Genomic DNA, 14,892 nt, shown 5'->3' with positions numbered 1-14,892 from the left:
TATACCAAATATCTAAGCGACTTATTGCGAAACAAATGTTTATCGCAAGAACAAAATTAGGCGGAAGAAAAAAAAATAAAAAATTAAAAACCAATTGTTCAGAGAACAATTGAAGGTCTTCCCACTAGTAAAGATCTATTTTGATATTGATATAGGAAAAATTAGTTAATAATGTTAGTTCCTATGGCTTTATGATGTATTTGTATGAATTTAAAGCGAAGGTCAAAATCAAGAACGTCCTATTAACCTATGACCTTGACCTCAATTTTAAGGTCACAAACCAAGGAACTCAAATCAAAAGACTATACGTCTTATTTATAGTTGGTTAATGAGTTATATCACCATACGCGTATTTTTTAATACAAGAGGGAAGAAAACTCCCTTTAACGTTCATAGTACCCTTGCAATCAAAATTTACGTGTTACGACATGTCGCAACAAACAATTAAGGTAAAATAATTTGTCGTTATCTTATACAGTTTCTGGAAATAAGAGATAATAAGCCAAATTCAAAAAATTAGAATATGACCTTGACCTTTGACCTTGACCTAATTTTCATTTTTTTGGACCAAGGACTTCAAATCAAAAGATCCTAGGTCTCTAGCACTTATGGTTTACAAGATAGAAATGCATATCACTTATATCAAATGCATAAGGGGAAATAACTCTCATATGGAGCGTTCATATCGCTTCGGTCAAAATAGGACAAATCATGCGAAGGATATAACGAGCAATTTTGTAAAATAAATTTGTCATAATATTTTACGGTTGCGAAGTAGTTGCGCTAACAAGGAAAACAGTGTTTGGGGAGATAACTCCTACAAAGAAAAGTAATCGTTTACGCAGGGTAAATTTCAAAAGCGCATAAACTGTTCGATATCATATACCAAATATCTAAGCGAAATATTGCGAAACAAATGTTTATCGCAAGAACAAAATTAGGCGGAAGAAAAAAAAAAATAATCAAGAAAAACAATAGGTCTTTCCACAGAAAAGTGGAAAGACCTAATAATCAGAAGAAAAACAATAGGTCTTTCCACAGAAAAGTGGAAAGACCTAATTAATTGCAGGATAAAGACAATAACTGTTTAGTGTCTTTAAATATCAGCTGTAATTGTACTCGGCTCGACACAGGTGTAGTAGCTCGCTAAAAGCTCGAATACACCGTGTTTCCTAGCATCGTACAAATACAGCTGATATTTAAAGACACTAAACAGTTTTTGTCTATGTATCGACCTCATACAAAGGCTATAATTGTATAATATTGTTTATGGATAGCTTTTAACTGAAGCATATAATTTTGACCTTTTATCTCGCTTAGGATTTGAAACACGCTGACAGCTACCTCTATCGGCGGTGGTGAATGCATTGGAGTTTTCCTAAAAGAATCTTTGCACGTTTCAAGAATGTGCATGTACATATCCTCATCCGTTATCCGAACGATATGTGCGTTTCTGCAGTGTTATGCTAATAATTGATAGCCAATCAATTTTTTATAAGTTAGATTATTGTATGCGTCCTTAAAGCTTTCAAAAATGAAATATTCCGTATTGGTAGCTTCTTTTTTTCTATATCTCTTTAGTCATTGGAGATTCTTCAAGTCAACATTCGTATCCTATATTTCCTTTGTTTTTTAAGTGCTAGCCAAACAAATCCCTCGTAAAGCGTTTCGACTCAAAGAAGACGTTATCATAATCTACATATCAATAGACTCATTACTAGATTCTACAAATTTCTTCATTATCATTATCGATGGTTAAGCGAATCCTGCCTATCTATGTGTTTAACATGTATTTTAGTACTTGTTTGTAAAGTTATAGATTTAGTTCATTAGTTTTCTGCATAGTAGTGCTTCATGTTTTAAGAGTTAATATATGCTGTATGGAGTTTAATTCACATGTACGTAAAGGGTATTCCAAGAAACTTTCCATTTTCATACGAAGGAAAGAACGTACCGATCTCAATATGTATTCTCTCTAATGGAACACAAAATGCACGCCAAAATGAGAAAACATGCATAAAAAATATAAGTACGCCAAAATGAAGTGTATATGCCTAGTTAAAATACTCTAACGTGCAATAGAAATCTTGCTTTAAAATGTGTAAGGAAATCGTTACAATGACCATGCAGTAGTCGGATCGGCTGAAGAAAGAGCTAAATATACCTTTCGGCAATTAGAAGTTTCCAATAAAATGACATACGTACCTAACTCGACGTACGCACGTAACGGGACCGGTTATTGCTAACCAATTAATTTTGTTAAATGCATTTTTAAAGTTTGAACTAAGTATTCCTAAACTATCAAACCCATTTATAATAAATTTTATTAATATCAAATATTTTTAAGATGATGAAAAACGAAAGAAATCATGATTTTTATATATCACGTGATGATTGAGATTCCCGCCTAAACTTCACTGTCATATTAGACCACGTATATATACGTATCTTTACCTATCATACGATTCATGTAAGTTGATTTTCATGGTTTTGACCATGACTTTGTTTTTCCGATAAACTTAGCAAAATTTAATGAACCTTTTATTATTTGATATTTGTATTGCTATGGTTTGTCGTTATCAGATAAATGTCTCTTCTTCTTTTTCGTTTTTTAATGTTTTATAATATTTCATTCCCGTGGGTATTTATTATTAGATGATCATAGATTTATTTTGGCAATTTCAGAAAAAAATGAACTCAAAGTGTTAATCAGAATGTGTCTGTTAAAGTTGATAACCTGGATTGCGTCATACTTTATTGAGCATCATTTCAAACGTTCTCTTTATCAGCAGTTAATCTCCTTTATTTACAATCTCCAGTATTTTTTTCAACAGGGAAAACGCACGTCAACGGGAAGTGTAAACTTAAAAAAATAATAATACAGGTCTTGTACTTCTTTTAATTTTAAAGTAAACTTACACTTTTCTTTAAAATGAAAGTCAATGAACATTAAAAATAAAGATTATTGTAATTGATAATAATGTATGTAAAGTGTATTAGTTTAATTTTAGTTTCTTGTGTACAATTTGGAAATTAGTATGTCGTTCATTACTACTGAACAAGTATATATTTCTTTAGGGGCCAGCTGAAGGACGCCTTCGGGTGCAAGAATTTCTCGCTACATTGAAGACCTGTTGGTGACCTTCTGCTGTTGTTTTTTCTATGGTCGGGTTGTTGTCTCTTTGACACATTCCCCATTTCCATACTCAATTTTATTTTTTTATAATTTCAATTTTAAATAAATGTGTACACCAATTCGTTCTATAGATTGCAATTTCGAGCGAAGGTGTACTTGATACGCATCGAAGACTAATAATTTGCATATAAACATTGACCACTGTGGATAGTGAACTAACAAGTAATGCCAATTTACATAGTTATTACATTTTTGAGACAACTTTACTATCACTTAAGTCTTTAAAGGAATTTTCATTTACTCTTACTTATCCAATTAGAAGTAGATAATAAAGCTATATCATATATTGATTGAGTTAGCAATTTTTTTAGTATTTTTTGTCCCGCTTTGGAGGAATATATATAAAAGTGACCGCTATAAACCTAATAAACTCGATGTACCGATATGATAGTATCCACAGCTCCTGAACACTATCTATTTAACAACTACAACTAATAAATAAAGAATAATAATTCCCAGTTTATAAAATTGACCAATTATGTCGTACTGTAACACCATTATCCTAGTATGGATGTACCTATCCCAAATCAGAAGTCTGTAATTTAAAATTTCTGTGTCATTGATGAAGAGGTGTCTCATTGACAATCATACTACACCTATTTTTTGTACATTTCACAAATTAAGTATAAAAAATTCATAGACAGTATAGAAAAGCAAGACTTGTCATGTCAAAATCACAGAGTGTCTGTAAGACCATCAGGGGTCATACAGGTATAGAAGATTATATGTAGTTTCAACGAGTTCATTGGATTACACGTCAGTATTACATTCTGTGTTCAGTGAGCTACTAAATCAAGGAAAAATTCCAATTCAATATGAAGTCTTTAACTTTTTTTTAATATCATGCGAGATGCCTAATGTTCAGACATTGCTGTTTTTAAAATGTATTTATCAAAGTCAAACGACCATCATTTAGTTTTTTTCGTGCAATACAATTTGTGCAGTGATTATGACCGGATCTAAAATATTTGAAAGAGGGTAAAGTTATTGATAATTGAATTTATACTGTGACGAGCGGAGCGATGCGAAAAATAATTTGGACGATTAAACGCTAAAAATGTGTATAGATATTGTGGAAAACATGAGATTTTAAAAATTATTTCGCGATCGAAAGGGGGAAGTACGCCCTCTACCTCTGTGTCCTCGAATGTACGTTTAGGTGCACATGGACAAACACCTGGTCCCATACATTAGTATAGGTAAAGACGAAAAAGTCATATTTGATAAATATATCAATAATATGAATTTTTGCCCACATCAAATTATCTTCAATTAAACTATAGAATTTTTCTTATAAATGGTCGAGTACACCTTATGCATTCGGGTGTGTTGGAATCTACTTTAAACGTTAAAACTTGTAAAAACAATAAAAAGACAACCTTCTCGCTTCGGAATTAATTATTTTGATATTTTCATGCTAAATTTTGTCTTGGTAGTTTTTAAAATTCCTAATTTGAGAAGAACTAAATCAAACCAATCCAAAGCTGACAAGGCAATGTATTGATCGATTATTTATAGCTATATGTGTATTGAATATTTCCTGCAGGTCATGATGACATGAGTTCAATAAAGTATTGGTTCTAACCCTACGTAGTGAGAAGACAGCAATTGCTGCAGCATGTTTATAGAACTAACGTTGCTGGACTCAATTTCGGACACAGTCATTGATGTTATTTTGTTAGACCTTTATAACCTTTGTTTTTCAAATGTTTGTCATGAAGTTGTTACATATTTTTGATGTATACAATATAGTTGTATCGAAGTGCGTTCATGATTTGTATTATCTTTTTTTACGGAAACAAACAGTTGTATTGGAAGTCTATTATCTTCATTTTAAAATAACTTATGTGCGGTGTTACAAAAATAAGAATTATTTAAACATTTTCCAATCAGGGTTTGACCAAATAATATTGCCGTTTTAGCATTTAGACAAACATAATTTGCAAAAGGGTTTAACTCATCAGGAAGCAGAATATAAAAATTTCTAACAAAACCACTGACCAGACATGGCAGTCTATTAATACACCGATAAGAACAAAAGACACAAAGTACAGATCTGACAGTACTTTAAGATACTGAAAGCTATTTCAAAGTCAATAACATCTATAAAAGATCATGTATCTAAGACTAAAACTTTAATCAGTATCTATCTAACATCAAATGAATTTTAACTTAAAGCATAAACAGTCAGTCAAAAAGGAACATGATTTTTTGCAATGCCGAAATAATTATTGACAAATTGTGGCTATAGTACCTTGAAAGAGAATACGGGTCTAACAATCATATTTATTATGGTTTTGATTTACTGATAATAAAACCAACAAGTATAGCAATAAAACAAAAATATTCTACGGTATAATTACAGTGTTTAATGGTTTACTTTTTAGACTTAGTTTAAAGGATTGATGAAAGTCAAATTTTTTTGTGAAGTTTGTCCTGTAAAACTAAAATATCTTAATCTAAGGAAGTGCAATTAAAATGTTAACAATCGATGTATTAATTATAAAGAAAGATTTTTTGGGTAAAATTCTAACCGCATGTTTAGAGAATTTGTTATTATGTTACTAGAACATATCATGAAAAAAACAGTAATTGTTGTTGAATTTATCAATTAATTTGATTTTATACTAGTTTCATTGAGTTTTGACGTACAATGTTATTCTTAACAGTAGAAGAACAAGTTTCCAACTTCGTCTTAATCTTTAAAACATATGTACTTTCGGATATACACCTATGAGGAGCCACACATTTCTAGAATTAAACCTTTTTTCGTAACCGGGTTTTTAGGTTTATAAATGTGTGAAAAATAAATGGTGACGGAAAAAAATCATTTGGGCGTGCACTTTTTTGCTACGACCCTTTGAAAATACCAAATTGTGATGTTTTCCCCATTTTTCATCATGTTTTATCTATTTTTGGACTACTATAGTGAAAATAGTTACAGCCCTACATTCAAACTTTTTTTCATACTTTCAATAAAGATGGAGTGAATCAATCTGAAGAAATTTAACCTACAATAACTATAGGAAGGTGTTAAGAAGGTGTATGAGAAAGATTTATAATTTTTTGATGCTTTTTCGTGTCAACTTTACAATTCAAGGAGTCCCAATTTCGGGACATTTTTATATTCAAGGTTTAAAGGTAAATGTTTACCTGCAAACGGTAAAGCCAAAAAAGTTGAAATCAAATTACCAATATTTTAGCATGTAAGCTATGCAAATATTCAAAGCCAAGCGACCATGACTGACGGTACATATGGCTAAGCAATCTGCATTGAACTGAGATGCGCCAGTGATTTAAAAACTGCATACCAAATACCCTTGACTTATCATTACTAGATCCCTTTAAACAAACCTTAACACAAACATTAGTATAATTTCTAAACTATGTAAAAGTGTCAAAGACAATGAAAAAATGATGATGGTGTGGGGCTGTATAATCTCCATGGAAACATGAAAAAAACACATTTGAAAACCAAATGGTATTACCTTAACATTAGGGGTTCGTCTATTAATTGATCTAATTACAAACAAATACATGTCATCTAACAAAATTTTCAACATCAGCAGATCATGACTTTGGAGCCAGTGCAAAATAAATCTCCATATAAATGAAGTGTGCCCATGCTTATTAATATAAATACCAAATATGATAGACCTTATACTAGTTGTTCATCGTAAACTAGACCTACACTATACCTTATCACACACTTATATATTGTTGACGCCGTCCAACTGAAAACAGCATACCTATGACTCGTTTTTTTACTCACTCAAGGTGAGACAAAAACCAATAATTCAGTATGTAAGTGCTTTCCATAACTATATACTTGTTCTGGTGGTTACAGTTATATTGAAAATCATGTGGTGAGCTCTAAACATATTTTTTGTGTAATGCGTTCAGTGATAATGTAGTCATGCAGATTTAGATATTGAATTTGTTGATATGCTCTGATTTTACAGCCATATTCACCACAAAAGTCTAAAAGTCTGAAAAGACCAATTTTTGTCTTAATTGGCATGAACTTCTACTCGACATTATCCTAAAGTATGACTGGTGTCTTAATTTTTCTTGACAAATTCTGATTTATATCAAATTTGTATGAAATTTATTTGACCTATTCTCGACATTCTGAATATGGTCTTAAAATTTCTTGACATATTCCTGACATTTGAATATTGTCTTGAAATATCTCGACATATTCTTGACATTCATATTTTTTCTCAGTATGGCTTGACATATTCTGAACATATTGAATTGTGTCTTAAATTTGCTTGACAGTTCTGAGTTTTACAAATCATGACCAATATTCATGATATAACTTTAATCTTTATTTCTCTTTATATAATACACTGTTGTTTAAGTTACACTTAAAAAGATAAATGTAAATTTGGGTACATAAATATTTTTCCTAATGCATATGTGACTATGAAATCTAATGTATAAAATAATTTAAATGTGGGTGTGTTGATATAAAACAATTTGAAATTGGGTTTTTAAATAATTACAAATTTTGATTCCTAAAGCTTATAAATTAAATGATTAAAACCAATCATACTGTAGACATAACAATCTACATTCATAATATTCAACGTTTATATAATAAATTATTATTGTACCAACATGTGGCCTATATAAATAGCAAATAATGATGATATACAAAATTAAGATATTCCACACCCCAGAATACACACAACTGTCATATAGAAGTTACTGCTTTACATGTAATAAGCCAAACAACTTATCAGTTGACCGACCATGCCACTACAATCGTAAAAGTTTTTTCTTAGATGGAAATGAAAATCATCATTTTGATGAAACAAAATTGAATTAAAATTGATTTTCGTCATCAAAATTATGAAGTTAATTATTTAACATAAAAAAAACAATGAATATTTCCCAAAGATTAAAAGAAAAGTATTATCTACTCCAGGAATAATAATAAAAAAAAGTATTTATAATTGTTTCATTTTCTATAGAAATCATTGGTCTTATGACATGGATCTCAAAAAGACATGCATAATATAGATCTTTACACTTTTTCTTTTCCGGAAGGAGTTATCACAAATATTTATGTTTGTTAAAAAATTATAAAATTCAACACTCGGAATAATATTTTTTGCTTGTCCCTAAAAAATGAATAAAGTTTTTGAATCAAGATGGGAAAAAATTCTTTGACCTTCACGAAAGCCCCCCCCCCCCCCCCATCCTCTTTTTTTAGCCACACACACACAGAAGATGAATTTTGGGGTCCAAAAGAGACGCATGGTCACATTTTAAAACTGCATCCAAGACACCTATTTTACATGTTTTGGTAAAGCAAATTTGACTGGCAGTTTTGCGAACGGCAAATATCCAAATGTTGTTTATCAGTAACTTCAACTTATATTCAAGTAAAAACAATTAATTCAACATTTAATAAAAACAAATCAAAATTAAACTACATGGAGGTTTAGTCAGGGTATTCCAACTTAGTTGCACCAAAAGGGTATCTTACTTTACCAAATTCATCCTTGATTCTTCAAAGTGTTGTTTAGCCATAATAAGTATATAACAGCAATAGAATGTCATAATCAGTGCAGAATGAGTCTGTTCACATTTCAAGGCGATATGTATACTGTTGAGATAGTGTCAAGACATATTTAAAACTGTCAAGAATGTGTCGAGACATATTCAGACATTATTTAGAATGTCAAGAATATGTCAAGACATATTCTGACATTATTAAGAATGTCAAGAATATGTCAAGACAGATCGAGACAAATTTAAGACATTCAATAATTGGTCGAGACTAATCCAGACTTTTATCAGATGATACAGGAAGTGTCGAGAAATTTTAAGACAATGGTCATACTGTCAAGACACTTGTCAAGAAAAATCAAGAACCTTATTAGACAAATTCATACTATGTCAAGAATTTTTGAAAATTATTCAGACAAATTAAGAATGTCGAGTAAAAATTCATGCAAAGTCAGACAAAAACTGGTCTTTTCAGACTTTTTGACTTTTGTAGTGATTGGATGATCATTCACAATTTGTAGAATCCGAATTTTTATTTCAGTTACATTAAATGCATATAAGTACCCGAGTATATTATTTCTATAAACATTATACTGATTATAAGATTTTACATGCATTGGAACATCACTGTAAGGCCTTTGCTGTTACATGTATTCACATTTCTTCTTTGACAGTCCTTTTCATTCATGAATAATTAAGAAATGACTCTAATAGTTTTTTCTGTCTATAGAAATGTGGTGTACATTGAATATTGCACGTAGCGAGTTACATGTATCTAACAGTGTGCAGCACATTTTTTATGTTATTTCGAATAGACTGACAAAATATTACAGTTATTTCTTATAATCTAATTCTAAATTCCATTCTAAACCAGAGTAAATTATGAAAAAATCGTTGATGACGTCATGGTCACATGACAAAGTTGTGTCTATGATATGATAAACAAAACGACGTCAGCCAATCAGAATACGCGTTACATCCAAAATTAAATTATATTGGAATAAACATAACAATTAAAATGGTCTTTTTGAAGATGATGCGTTTAATGTTTAAAGCATAATATCATATTTAGGTAAGCAATTAGATTATTCGGGGGAAAACAATACTCTTCTTCATGTTAATAATGTCTTGGAAAACAATGTCCACAAATTTTTTTGTATGTTTGAATTCTAACATTATAATCCTGGTACCTTTGATAACTAACTACTAACATAACTAAGAACCATTATTTTGCAAACAAAAATCAAATGAACTTGTGATGAACGGAACATAATTTGAATTGATCAACTTATGCTTACAACAATAGATAGATAGATATTTTTATTTTTAAAGTACAACTTAGTACATATACATGTAATACAATATATTACAATTTTAAACATTAGCAGTCAATTAACATGTATATTTATACCAACCAGCCTTTAGAGGCTTATGATGCACTGTCATTTATGCACGAAAATTTATATCAATAGATTTCAAATCCATTAATCATCTTTATCCTTATTATACCAGAGGCTAAATTCTTAATAGATACAATGTAGTTTCAATATATCAGTTGTGTTTGTTAATTAAATGAAAAAATATGGATAAAAGTTACTTAATAATTTTGGATTGATAATGTATGAGGAGTACAAGGATAATTTGGAAGATAAGAGTTGTCTCATTTTGTACGTGTCCACATTATAAAAGGTAAAAAATAGAAATTGACATAAAAGATAAAAGAGAATTTATTGACTAAATTCTGACAGTTGATTAATATAATAGGGATTTATCCCATTTGCTGTTAAAGCGGAGAAGTAGGTAGCACTATGGCTAATATTTGAAAATGTAAACTGGTACAATGTACATGTAAAATCATACAATTAACAAATATATAAAAAAAAATATGACATAATTTAACACAATAAGTACATAACAAGCATGTATAACAAAGAGCTTATCAGACCCTACTCAGACTTAGTACAATGCAGCTCTAATAAAATATTTTCAATGACTAGAGTTTGTATAAATGTGTACTTTGCCTTTCGATCTTAGTGTTACTTTGGGTTATCTCCCTTTATCAAAATTGAAGATTTGACATTTGCTTCTTATTTTGATAAATTTTGTTTGCTTTTCCTTTTTTTTTTGAAAAGGCATATTTGTTAGTGCATGAAGTGGTTCTATTGTGTATGAGTGAATTTGTATTATTGTGTACATCATCGTCTCATGTGTGCCTGTTCCAGTGATCATACATTTATTTTCCACAAAGTGTTTTGTCATGAGTTAGTTTGAAACAGTTATAATTCAAGTTTTTATCAACAGTAAAATGATTCACATTACATATATTATGTACAAATTGTATGCACTGTAAATGTTGATATGTAACATCTCTTACTTTTACATTTATCTTTAAAATTTACATTGCATTCACATTACCACATAAAAATAAAGCGTTCATGTACACTTTTCTCAAAATTTCTTAGCGGGTCTAATCAAAGGTTATCAAACTCAAAAGTGTGAATAGAATATTAATTGTACATTAACATGAAGAAAAATGTATGTTACTGACTGATGACAAATTTGACTAATAAATGAGCAGACTTTGAACATAAATATTTATATATTGATCAGCTTCAAACTTTTGAAATAATTATTATGATTGTGTAGTATAATTATCTTCGGTAGAAGTAGAAAAAAAATTGTGACTTTGATGTAAATTAAATAAATTTCAAAATTGCTTTAAACATTTGGTTGTTAAAAAATGCATTGGAGCTAATATAATATAGCACACAGCTAGATTTACATAAAAATCATATATATTCATAATCATAATTTATACAAAATGCTTTTATAAGTGTTACTTGTAATTTAATTTTACAGCAGTAATTGTTAGCTTGACACTTCACAGTTTTGTTCTGATTATGTTAAGCTGCATCTTTTGTCCAAAGCTACCAGTAGAAAGTTGGCGCCCTCACAGATTGTGTCTGGTGTTATTAACATCAATTTAAACAGTTCATCATTGTCAAGTTCCTGTGTGTGTATGTTCAGCTTGCCTTCTACTGTAGAAAACAATGTTTGTCTATCTGCGGAATAGGCAGGACACTGAATCAGAAAATGCAGCTCGTCCTCAACAGCTCGATTATTGCATGCTTTGCAGAGTCTTTCTGATATAGGCTTTTGTCGATAGCGACCTATTTCTAATTCTATTGGAAATGTACCACTTCTAAGCTTTGAAATGACAGATCTTTGCTTTGATGACATAGTCTTGTTAATAATTGGTCCTTGGCAATAATTTTTTAAATTTTGATATATGTCCTAAGTTTCGGCATACCGTTCACATTGGTTTTCCATTTCTCTGACCCTATATATGTAAGCCTTTTCTTCACATTGCCTAAAAAAACTTTGACTCCTAGTCCAAGTGTACTATTTTCTTGATAGTATTGTGATAGATTGCACTTGTTCAAAATTGACTTTACTTCAAATGACCAGCTATTCCTGTTGTTATTTTGTTTGTCCCATATAAATATCTTTTTCGGCAATCGGCTTTCTGGCATTCTTACAATTCTTAACCATAGTCGTATATCAAATATAAAAAAAATGTCTTCAAACATAAAGAAAAAAAAAAATGTGAAAAACAGATTACTTTAATGATTATTCAATTGACTATAACTCTGGAGAAAACTCTTGAACAAAATTCAAAGTTGATTTTTAATTTGTCATGATAAAACTATATACCAATTAACAAACTAATATCATCCAGCCTATTTTTTTTATTTAAAGAATGATGGACATAATATTAATAAATTGATGAAATACAAACGATAGATACCAAACAAAACAGGTCTAAGTTGGTCGAGTATGTTTAAGACTCGGTCGAGTATGGTTCAGACTATGTCAAGAATGGTTCAGACTAGGTCGAGTATGGTTCAGACTAGGTCGAGTAAGGTTAAGACTAGGACAAGTATGGTTCAGACTATGTCAAGCAGGGTTCAGACTTGACCGAGAAGTGTCAATCAATACTTTGTAGAGTATGGCACAGACTCGTATGAAATGGTTATGTACTGGTTGAGTAACGGTCGAAGACTTGTTCAGATTTTTTAAGTAAAGGACTGGTACCGTCGAGTAATGTCAAGTAAATGTCAATACAATTCAGACTATAGGCGTACAAATCAGTATATTGGAGTACAGATAACGGTCATTTCATACTATTACTGGTTTGTAGGGTAACATATACAGCTTTAAAACGGTATCTGATATTTCTGTTTAAGATATAAAGAGCAAGTACTGCAAAAGATTATGAAAATTTCTTTTATAACAAATTTTAAATATCCAGAGACTGACATGTATCGTCATGATACAGAAAAGTGTTGTCAACAGACAATGAATGAATGCATGAGGAATGTTTCATGTAAGGATTTTTTTTGTATGGTTGGTTAAGTTTAAAACAATTGATTTTTTCAAAACCAGTAATTTTTTTTTAAATCGCATGTTAATGTCACTCTTTAAAACGAATGCCTTAACACAAGCTTTGCACACTACTTTAGGTTTGTATGATATGATTCATTATTTTATGTCAAATCTATTCTTTCACAAAAAAAGGTTTTATGCGGTTGGTTGGAAATTTAAAGAACATACTACCAAAATGTAACATATAAATGCAATGGTCTCCTATATATATGTCAATAGTTACGTTTTTGCTGCTCACCGATATCCTATTTTTTTTCTATGTTTACATTTCATATCCTTCCAGGTCTCTTATTTTGATATGTTAATGCCGATACATTATGCAATATATCATCAAGTCTGTAATACCAGGACCTTCAATACCTGTTCTACCATTTGTAGAAATAGAAATCATTGGATACAAATGCTTATTGAATTAAGAAGATGATGGACAATTACCAAAGAGACATTTCTACAATTAAGACCGGATGACAAAGAATTTAACAAACTAAACATAAAACACCGTTGGGCCTTCAACAATGAGCAAAACTCTTTCCGAAAACCAACGACTTTAATGTATGTAAACCATTTGCCAAATTTATGCTAACGAAAATGCCTGCAATAATACACATTTGATTACATTTAATTAAAACAGAATCTTTTAAAGATAAATAGATGCCTTTTACAAAACAGACACTTGACTGTTAATAAATAAAAAGTAACAAGATGTATGCACTTTATAATTATCAACGATACCAGGATAACAGTTTAAGTGCCAGTCTGCCTAGGAATCAGGCAGTGGTGAAAACATGACTAAAACAACCCACCCAACTTGACATTGATTTCAGTTCATAATAAGTAGTTATGCACAAAAATAACATTCATTTCCATTTTCTGTTCTGGTAATAGAAGAAACAATTTGGTTGAAATGCACTAGAAATTAACGAATAAGGGGAGATAACTCTATAATTTGCTATCATTTTAACCAATTTTCTATCCAAGTTATTTGATAATACCAGATTCACACAAACGAAAGACTAATACTTTTTATCTCAGGATGATGGTTACTATCAAATAGCATAATTAGCTCGGTGGGTTTTTTCTGATCATGTTTTAATTTTTACCTAAATTGCCTGATTCTCACAAAGACTGGCACTTAATACGAGAGAAGCGCGTTTCGTCTCTATCCGACTCATCACTGACGCCTAGATCAAAATAGTCATCAAGTCAATCACGTACAAGGCTAAAAAGCATTCAGGACCCAAAATTCAAAAAATGCATTCCGATATGTGTATATGCTGGAAGAAAATCAAGAATAGCGCATCTGACGCACACACATAACAAAGTGTTATTTTCATGACAGCAGAAACTAAATAAATATACAGCGTCAAACTCACCATTAAATTTGTTCAATCAAAAACTCAAGCTGTTTTATGTTTCAAGATGTTGATAACAATTTAATTTGTCTGGCCATTTTTTCAAGTAATTGGTGTGACAAAATCATAATTCTAATTTATTTGTTTTCTTTTGAAATATTCTTAGTTCATGTTTTTCAACATACATTGCATTTCGCAAGGTATGTAGAAACAGCATCGGAAATGATTTCCAGTCCGTAAACATTATTTGTTTCGCCAAAAGTTATGTTTAAAGTTATTAGTTTTTTCAAACTGGCCAATTCCTTAGCTTATAAGTCGTGTGAGAAAACAAAGCCCATAAGGAATGTTTTAATATGTTGTATAGTCTTTTCTATCTTT

The sequence above is a fragment of the Mytilus trossulus genome, chromosome 1 (genome assembly GCF_036588685.1).
Source record: "Mytilus trossulus isolate FHL-02 chromosome 1, PNRI_Mtr1.1.1.hap1, whole genome shotgun sequence".
Lineage (NCBI taxonomy): Eukaryota > Metazoa > Mollusca > Bivalvia > Mytilida > Mytilidae > Mytilus > Mytilus trossulus.
This window is presented reverse-complemented; position numbering follows the sequence as displayed.